This window comes from Rhinolophus ferrumequinum, chromosome 12 (genome assembly GCF_004115265.2).
Source record: "Rhinolophus ferrumequinum isolate MPI-CBG mRhiFer1 chromosome 12, mRhiFer1_v1.p, whole genome shotgun sequence".
Classification (NCBI taxonomy): Eukaryota; Metazoa; Chordata; class Mammalia; order Chiroptera; family Rhinolophidae; genus Rhinolophus; species Rhinolophus ferrumequinum.
Window position 1 is genome coordinate 71,894,597 of NC_046295.1, and position 7,333 is coordinate 71,901,929.

The 7,333-nt window shown below is 42.7% G+C and overlaps 1 pseudogene; it reads right to left on the reverse strand.

Moving 5' to 3' along the window:
- Nucleotides 1-987: 987 nt before the first annotated feature.
- Nucleotides 988-1,182, reverse strand: LOC117031638 (H/ACA ribonucleoprotein complex subunit 3-like; annotated as a pseudogene).
- Nucleotides 1,183-7,333: the final 6,151 nt, after the last annotated feature.

Below are 7,333 nucleotides of genomic sequence, written 5' to 3' on the forward strand. Positions count from 1 at the left end.
ACATCTGGACATATACCAAACCTCCAGATAAGCCTCTGATTACCTCCTGAAGGACTCGTGTATACATCCACCTGCCATCCATTATCCAGACCATCAGACATGATCAACCTCCTGGCACCCATCTCCCTGAAAACCTGTCATCCATCATCCAGACTGCCTGACATCTGACTGATAGCTAACTGTCCTGGACCAATCCTAGGGCTAAGAATGCAGGACTGATAATTCTCAAGAATGTACTTTTTACTACAAGAATCTTTAACATTTCTTCTTTGCAACACTTCTGGATTTTGGCCTAGCTGTGTTCCCCTTTTGAAAATTCTAAGACCCCTGAATAAATCTTTACTACTTATTTCTAGCGAAGCCTCCAGACTCTTTTTTGAGTTTGTTCAACAAAGCCTGCTAGAAAAAGGACATTAATGGAGAAACTGTAGATTGCTGTTGTGTATATGGGTAACTGTACTATGATTATATAAGATGTCAGCATTAGGAGAAGCTGGGTAAAGAGTGTACTATTTTTTGCAACTTTTTCGTAAGTCAAAACTTACTTTAAATGAAAATGTTTTTAAAAAGATAAATGTATAAAAGTTCTTTGCAGCGTCCTTTGCAGCAGTGAAAAGCTCTAAACAAGAAAGTGGTCCCCAGTAAGCAATATTTATGAACATGAAGCTTTTTTTCTGGATAGAATCACAAGAAACTAACAATGGGAAAGAGACTGTTGGGGTGAGATTTGCTTTCGTTGTGTGACTGTATTGTTAGCATTTTCTATTATTATTATCATTATCATTATTATTATTAAAAGAAGATTCAGACACGTTCCCTTTAAGGGGGATGCTACCATGATTGTCTCGCACAGCATGATCAAAGGTAAATGGTGACACCGGATTCCAAAGAGCAAGGTTGGAAAGAAGGCTTCAAGGCTCACAGGTTGAGGAGCTTGGGTTCAGAAAGCCTCAGAGGGATAGCAGGTGACATGAAATTAAGGGGCCTTCAGAGGACGGGGCGTGGTTGCTGGGTCCTCAGCACCTTGAAACATTTCTTGACGGTGATTCAGTGTCGAGAGTATTTGTCGTCTGGGGAGAATGGAGCAGGATGGACTGAGCAGGTCTGTTGTCCCATGGCGTCAAATTTCTTCAGGGTGTAGACCCGGATTTTCTGTTTGATGAGGTAATCCGGGAGAAACATGACCACGCTGAACCCAGAGGTTCCAATCCTGTCTGCAGCTCAGTCTGACGACCTCACATGTTTGTCCTAATCTTATTTTAAATGTGATTTTAATATTGATTGCCTGGAAGATGGGATTATAAGCCATTTTCATTTTCTTCTTTATATTTCTTTGTACATACATTTTATTTATTTGTTTGTTTATTTATTTATTGTTTTATAAGTTTTTATTGGGGAATATTGGGGAACAGTGTGTTTCTCCAGGGCCCATCAGCTCCAAGTTGTTGTCTTTCAATCTAGTTCTGGAGGGCGCAGCTCAGTTCCAAGTCCACTCGCCGTTTTCAATCTTAGTTGCAGGGTGCGCAGCCCACCATCCCATGCGGGAATTGAACTGGCAACCTTGTTGTTGAGAGCTCGCGCTCTAACCAACTGAGCCACCCAGCCGGGTCATCAGCACCTTGAAATATTTCTTGACGGTGATTCAGTGAAAGAAATCTTTGTACATATATTTTAATCTTTCCCTCTTTATCTGACTTCTCTGGTTTTAATTGAGCATTTATTATAGTTCCATTGTCTCTCCTCTCTTAAAACATCAATTATGCTATTTAAAAAAATGTCTTTAGTGGTTACCCTAGAGTTCGCAGTAGACATTTACAACTAATCTCAGTCCACTTTTCAATAACAATCTACCACTTCACGGGTGGTGAAGGTACCTTATAACAATGCTGTCATTCTTTTAACTTATCCATATGCTACAATCACCCAACACACTGTTGTTCCTATTATTACCAGTTATCTATTAGACCAACTAAGAATAAGAAAAACAAGATTTTGTTTTACCTTCATTTATTCCTTCTGTATTGTTGGTATATATTTTTTATTTTTTAAATTTTATTTTATTTTTTAAATTTTCATTTACTTATTTAAAAAAAATTGTTTTCTGCCTACTATGTTGTTTTGACATCTTAAAAAAACCTTTCTGGCTGAAGAGAGACTGCCTCTCCTTGGGCTAGCGAATTCTTAGAGAGAGCAAAGGGCTCAGCCAAGAGCATGCCTTTGACCTGCAAACTAATTAACCCAGCCACAGGTCCCCACATGGCTCATACATCCCAGGAGACATTAGTCCCCTGCATTCATGATCCCAGAGCCAGGTGCCAAGCAAGTACAGGCCACCCTAGAATTATTCAAACGAGCCAGTCTTAAACTGTTTGCTCTGCCTCTCTTCTCCTATGGAAACCCCATGAAAGGATATGGCCTAAGTGCTTCCTTCCCTCACTCTTGTCTTCGGCCTCCTGACCACCCTGGTGTCCTTCCCATGTGGCCCTGTGTGGTATGCATGCTGGGCCCCTAGGTCCAGGAACTATGAGTATAATAAACATTGTTTTCCTGCCCTCGCCTGTGTGTGGTTTTGTAGCTACACTTGACTGACCACATGAAAAAACACAAAATACCTTCTCTGATGTTCTTCCTTTATGTAGATTCAAGTTTCAGGCCTATATCCTTATTTCTGAAGAACTTCTTTTAGCCTTTCTTGCAAGGTAGGTCTACTGGCCACGAATTCCCTCTGTTTTTGTTTGTCTGAGAGAGTATTTCTCCTTCACTTTTGAAGCATGATTTTGCTGTATTCAGAATTCTAGGTTAGTGGTCTTTTGTCTTTCAACATTTTAACCGTCTCACTCCACTCTCTTCTTGCTGGCATGGTTTCTGACAAGAAGTCCCATGTAATTGTGACACTCGTTTCTCTATAGGTAAGGTGTTTTTCATTATTGGCTTCTTTCAAGATTTTCCCTTTGTCTCTGGGATTTTCTGCAGTTTGAATATGATATGCCTAGGTGTTAATTTTTTTTTTTTTTTTTGGCATTTATCGGCTTGATGTTCTCTGGGCTTCCTGGATCTGTGTCTTGGGGATCTGTCATTAATTTTGGAAAATTGTCAGCCATTATTAATTACTTCCAAAATTTCTTCTGGTCCTTTTTCTTCTTCTGGTATTCCCATCGCAGATATGTTATACCTTTTATAATTGTTCCATCGTTTTTAGACATTCTGTTCCTTTTTTTTCTCATTCTTTTTTCTCTTTGCTTTTCAGTTTGGAACATTTCTATTGACACATCTTCAAGTTCACTGATTCTTTCCTTGGTTGTGTCTCATCTACTAATGAGCCTATCAAAGGCATTCTTCATTTCTGTAACACTTTTTTGATTTCTAGCATTTCCTCATGATTCCTCCTTAGAGTTTCCATCTCTGCCTACATGACACATCTATTCTTGCATGTTATCTACTTTTTCCATTAGAGCCCTACTGTATCAATCATAGGTATTTTAAATTCTTTATGTGATAATTCCAAAACCTGTATCATATCTGAATCTTGTTCTGATGCCTTGTCTCTTCACACTCTTTTTTCTTTTTCTTTTTTTTTTCTTTTTGTTATGTCTTGTAATTTTTTGTTGAAAGCTGGCCATGATCTATCTGGCATTAGGAACTGAAGTAACCAAGTGTTTCGTGTGAGTTTTATCCTAATCTGGCTAGGAGCTAAGCTGTCTTTAATGCTTTCTGTAGATGCCAGAGGCTTCAGTTTCTTCTAGGTCCTTGCTATTTCTCTCCTGTTGTCTTTAGTTTTCCCTAAGAATTCTTTCTTTTTTAAAGTTTTCAATTACAGTTGACATTCAATATTATATTAGTTTCAGGTGTACAGCATAGTGATTACCATGTTTCCCCAAAAATAAGACCTAGCCGGACCATCAGCTCTAATGCGTCTTTTGGAGCAAAAATTAATATAAGACCCAGTATTATATTATATTATATTTTACCTGGTCTTATATTATATTAAAATAAGACGGGGCTTATATTAATTTTTGCTCCAAAAAACGCATTAGAGCTGATGGTCTGGTTAGATCTTATTTTCGGGGAAACATGGTAGACATGTGTGTAATTTACGAAGTAATCCACCCCCATAAGTCTAGTACCTCCTGACACCATATACTATGATTATCACAGTGTTATTGACAATAATCCCTATACTGTGAGTTCTTCCTTAATTGGCGTCTTTGTCTTGCAGCTCTCTGACCTGTAATCTACTGTTATTATACCTGTTGATGTGGTGGGGAGGAGAAGCATTCTATATAGTCTTATGATTAAATCCCAGTTGCTTTATTGTTTTGTGTTGTTTTTGTCGTGGGCCTGAGTTCCTGGGCTGCGACCTGCAGAGCGTTTCTTGGTTCCCAGCCCCACCCCCACGTTGCTCCCTAATGTAAGACAGGTAGCTTGGAGGACTTTGGAGTTGTCTAATTGCCCTTCATCCAGATCAGATAAGACTCTGGCAAAGCAGTTTTCCTTGGGGGCTGCACTTCCTTGTTACAGACAACATCTGGGTATACTTGAAGAAGGTTATTGGTCCCCTGCCCCTACGGGAAGCATGAGAGAATTTCTCTCCAGTCTTCACCGTGAGAACCTGGTAGACGCCCAGAGAGGAAACCCACAAACAAGACTGGGCCCCTAAGAGTTTTTAACTCTTTACCTAGTCCACACTGAACCTCTAGCCATCCATCAATTACCTTCAGAAGTGTTCCTGCCAGTTCCGGCTCCAGCCGGTTCCACTTCCCTGGGAGGCTGTGATTCTCTGTATTCCCCCTCTCTCCACTTTTCAGGGTGAAGTTTGCCCTGTGACCTCAGTTCTCTGATGGATATAAGATTGCAGTTTGTTCAGCTTTTTCTTATTGTGAAGACGAAAGTGATGACTCCCAAGCTCTTTACATGTTGCAGTTGGAACTGAAAGTCTGTGTGTGTGTGCGTGTGAGTGTGTGTGTGTGTTTTTAAACACTTAGTAAATGTCATCCTGAACATTTTGGGTTATTGTTATTTGCCAACAGACAGACTCCTGTCTGGAGGCACTTACACTTTGGAGCGGGAGGCAGAGAGCGTCTGTCATTAATTTTGGAAAATTCTTACTTCCAAAATTTCTAATGCTGCTTTCTCTCTTTCTTCTCCTTCTGGTATTCCCATTCATTACATGTTGCACTTTTTGTAATTGTTCCACAGTGTTTGGATATTCTATCCCTTCTTTTTCCCATTCTTTTTTCTCTTCGCATTTCAGTTTGGGACATAAAAAAACGGGGTCAGTCAATCAATGATCTAACTGGTGAGAAGGACTAAGAAGTTCCCCAAAAATGTCCACCAAGGACCCTGACCTCCAGAGCTGGAGAGTGGGTCAACACAGCCTGCTCTGCAGCAGTGATAGGTCTCCTGGGGTTTAAAAGGTGCTCGGGCAGAGGGAAGGGTAGAGAGGACAGCCTTGAGGAGAGAGGAGGGCCCCACTTTTCCAACTCCTGGCCCTGTGCTCTGTCCTCTGTCCTTTGTTGCTTCTCTATTCAGTCATCGTCATCTTTAGCTTGATTTGTTAGCTGTAGTGCAGTCATCCAGTCTGTTGACTTCACAGAGGTTGTTTTCACAGTGGAGAGGCTGCCTGGAGCCTATGTTTGGGGTGGAGAGTGGGATCTGATAATCCTCTTCCTTTCTTCTTTTGGGCTTCGGTAGTAATTCTGGTAGAAGTCACCTACTAGGAGAACTCTGATCCTTGGGTCCTGCTACCACCAACCTCCAGAAAGGCAAGCAAAGGTCAAGGCCAGTGTCCTGTTTGCTGTGTATGTCCTTGTGTGTGTTAGGCATCATTCTTTGATGGCATTTCCTGTGAGATAAGCATTATTATTCCCATTTTACAGACAAGGAAACTGAGGCTCAAGAGGGGATGCTCATTTGCCCAGTCTCTGGGCAGCTAGAAAGGTAAAGGGCTGGGATTCAAACCCAAATGTCCTAACTTTAGGTCTGAGCTCCCTCCCCTCTACTCCCACGAAGGCCCAGGCACACTCAGTGTGAGATAGCCATGCTGTCCGTGGCCTCAGCTGCCAGCGTCTGTCCCCAGATATACAGGCAGATGCTGTGGGAGATTTAACGGCAGGCCTGTTAGAAATTTGGCTTGGAGCCTCCATTGTCTCAGGATTTTGTAATTTGGCCCTGGCTCTGGGCAGGGAGGGGGTTAGGGGTGGAGGCCACTTTTCATGGGAAGTCAGGCACAGAGGGGGTGTGAACCATCAGGCTGGGACCGAGGCCAAGACAGCAAGAAAAAAGCTGGGGCTTTGGCCAAGGCTCCGGGCCCTCGGGAACATCCAGCTGGATGGGGCCGTGCAGGCTGGGCCAGATGTGGAAAGTCACAGAGTTGCTGGTGACTCCTTGACTGCAGGGGAGAGAGACAAAGAACAAACTGACATGACAATCCAGAGGGTGAAGTACTGCCATCTAGGAAACACTGGGGCCTTGGTCAGCCAGGAAAGGAACCCAATCCATTGGGAGGGAGCAGAGAGGCTTCTTGGAAGAGGGGATCCCTGTGTGCTGAGACCCCAAAACTGAGCAGAAGTTGTTCAGGGTGAGAAGGAATCATGGCCTTTCTGGTGGAGGGAGCAACAGGTAAGAAGAGCCTGTTATTGAGGAAATGTCTGACCCATTTGCCGGGGTTTTGAGCATTTCAGGCTGTCTCGAACGTCAGATGACAGATACAGTGTAGCAAGAAATGAGGCTGGGGGTTTGGAAAGGGTCCAGTACATAGAAGTCCTAATGCCAAATATTTCATGGGACATAAACTTTAAAAAAAAAGTCACTGTTTATCTGAAATTCCAATTTAACTGGGCATCCTGCATTTTTATTTGCTAAATCTGGCAAATCCAGCCTTGGGGGCAATTTGGTCTTAATTCCTGGGTAGTGGGAAGTTATCAGAGGCTTTTCAGGAGGGTGATGACATGATTTAATTTGCATTTTAACCAGAAATGGGCAGCAAGCAGTATGGACTGAGAGGGCAGGACTGAAGACAGGGAGACCAGCTAAAAGAGAAGCTTAGGGATAAAGAGTGGATGGACGGAGAGAGATTTATTCAGGAGGGGAAGTCAGTGGTCCTTGATGATTAATTGAGTGTGGAAATTGAGAAAACGGGGAAGTCAAGAATGACATCCAAGTTTCTGGGCAACTAGGCAGACGGTGGTGACCTTCTCTGATCTAGGAGCACAGGAAGAGAGGCAGGTTTGGGAGGGGGAGAAGCTGAGTCCAAGAAGAGATGTCCAGGAGATAGCTGGAGGTGGGGGTCTGGAATTCAGGCGTGGACAGGGGTGAAGGTCGGAACTTGGCAGAG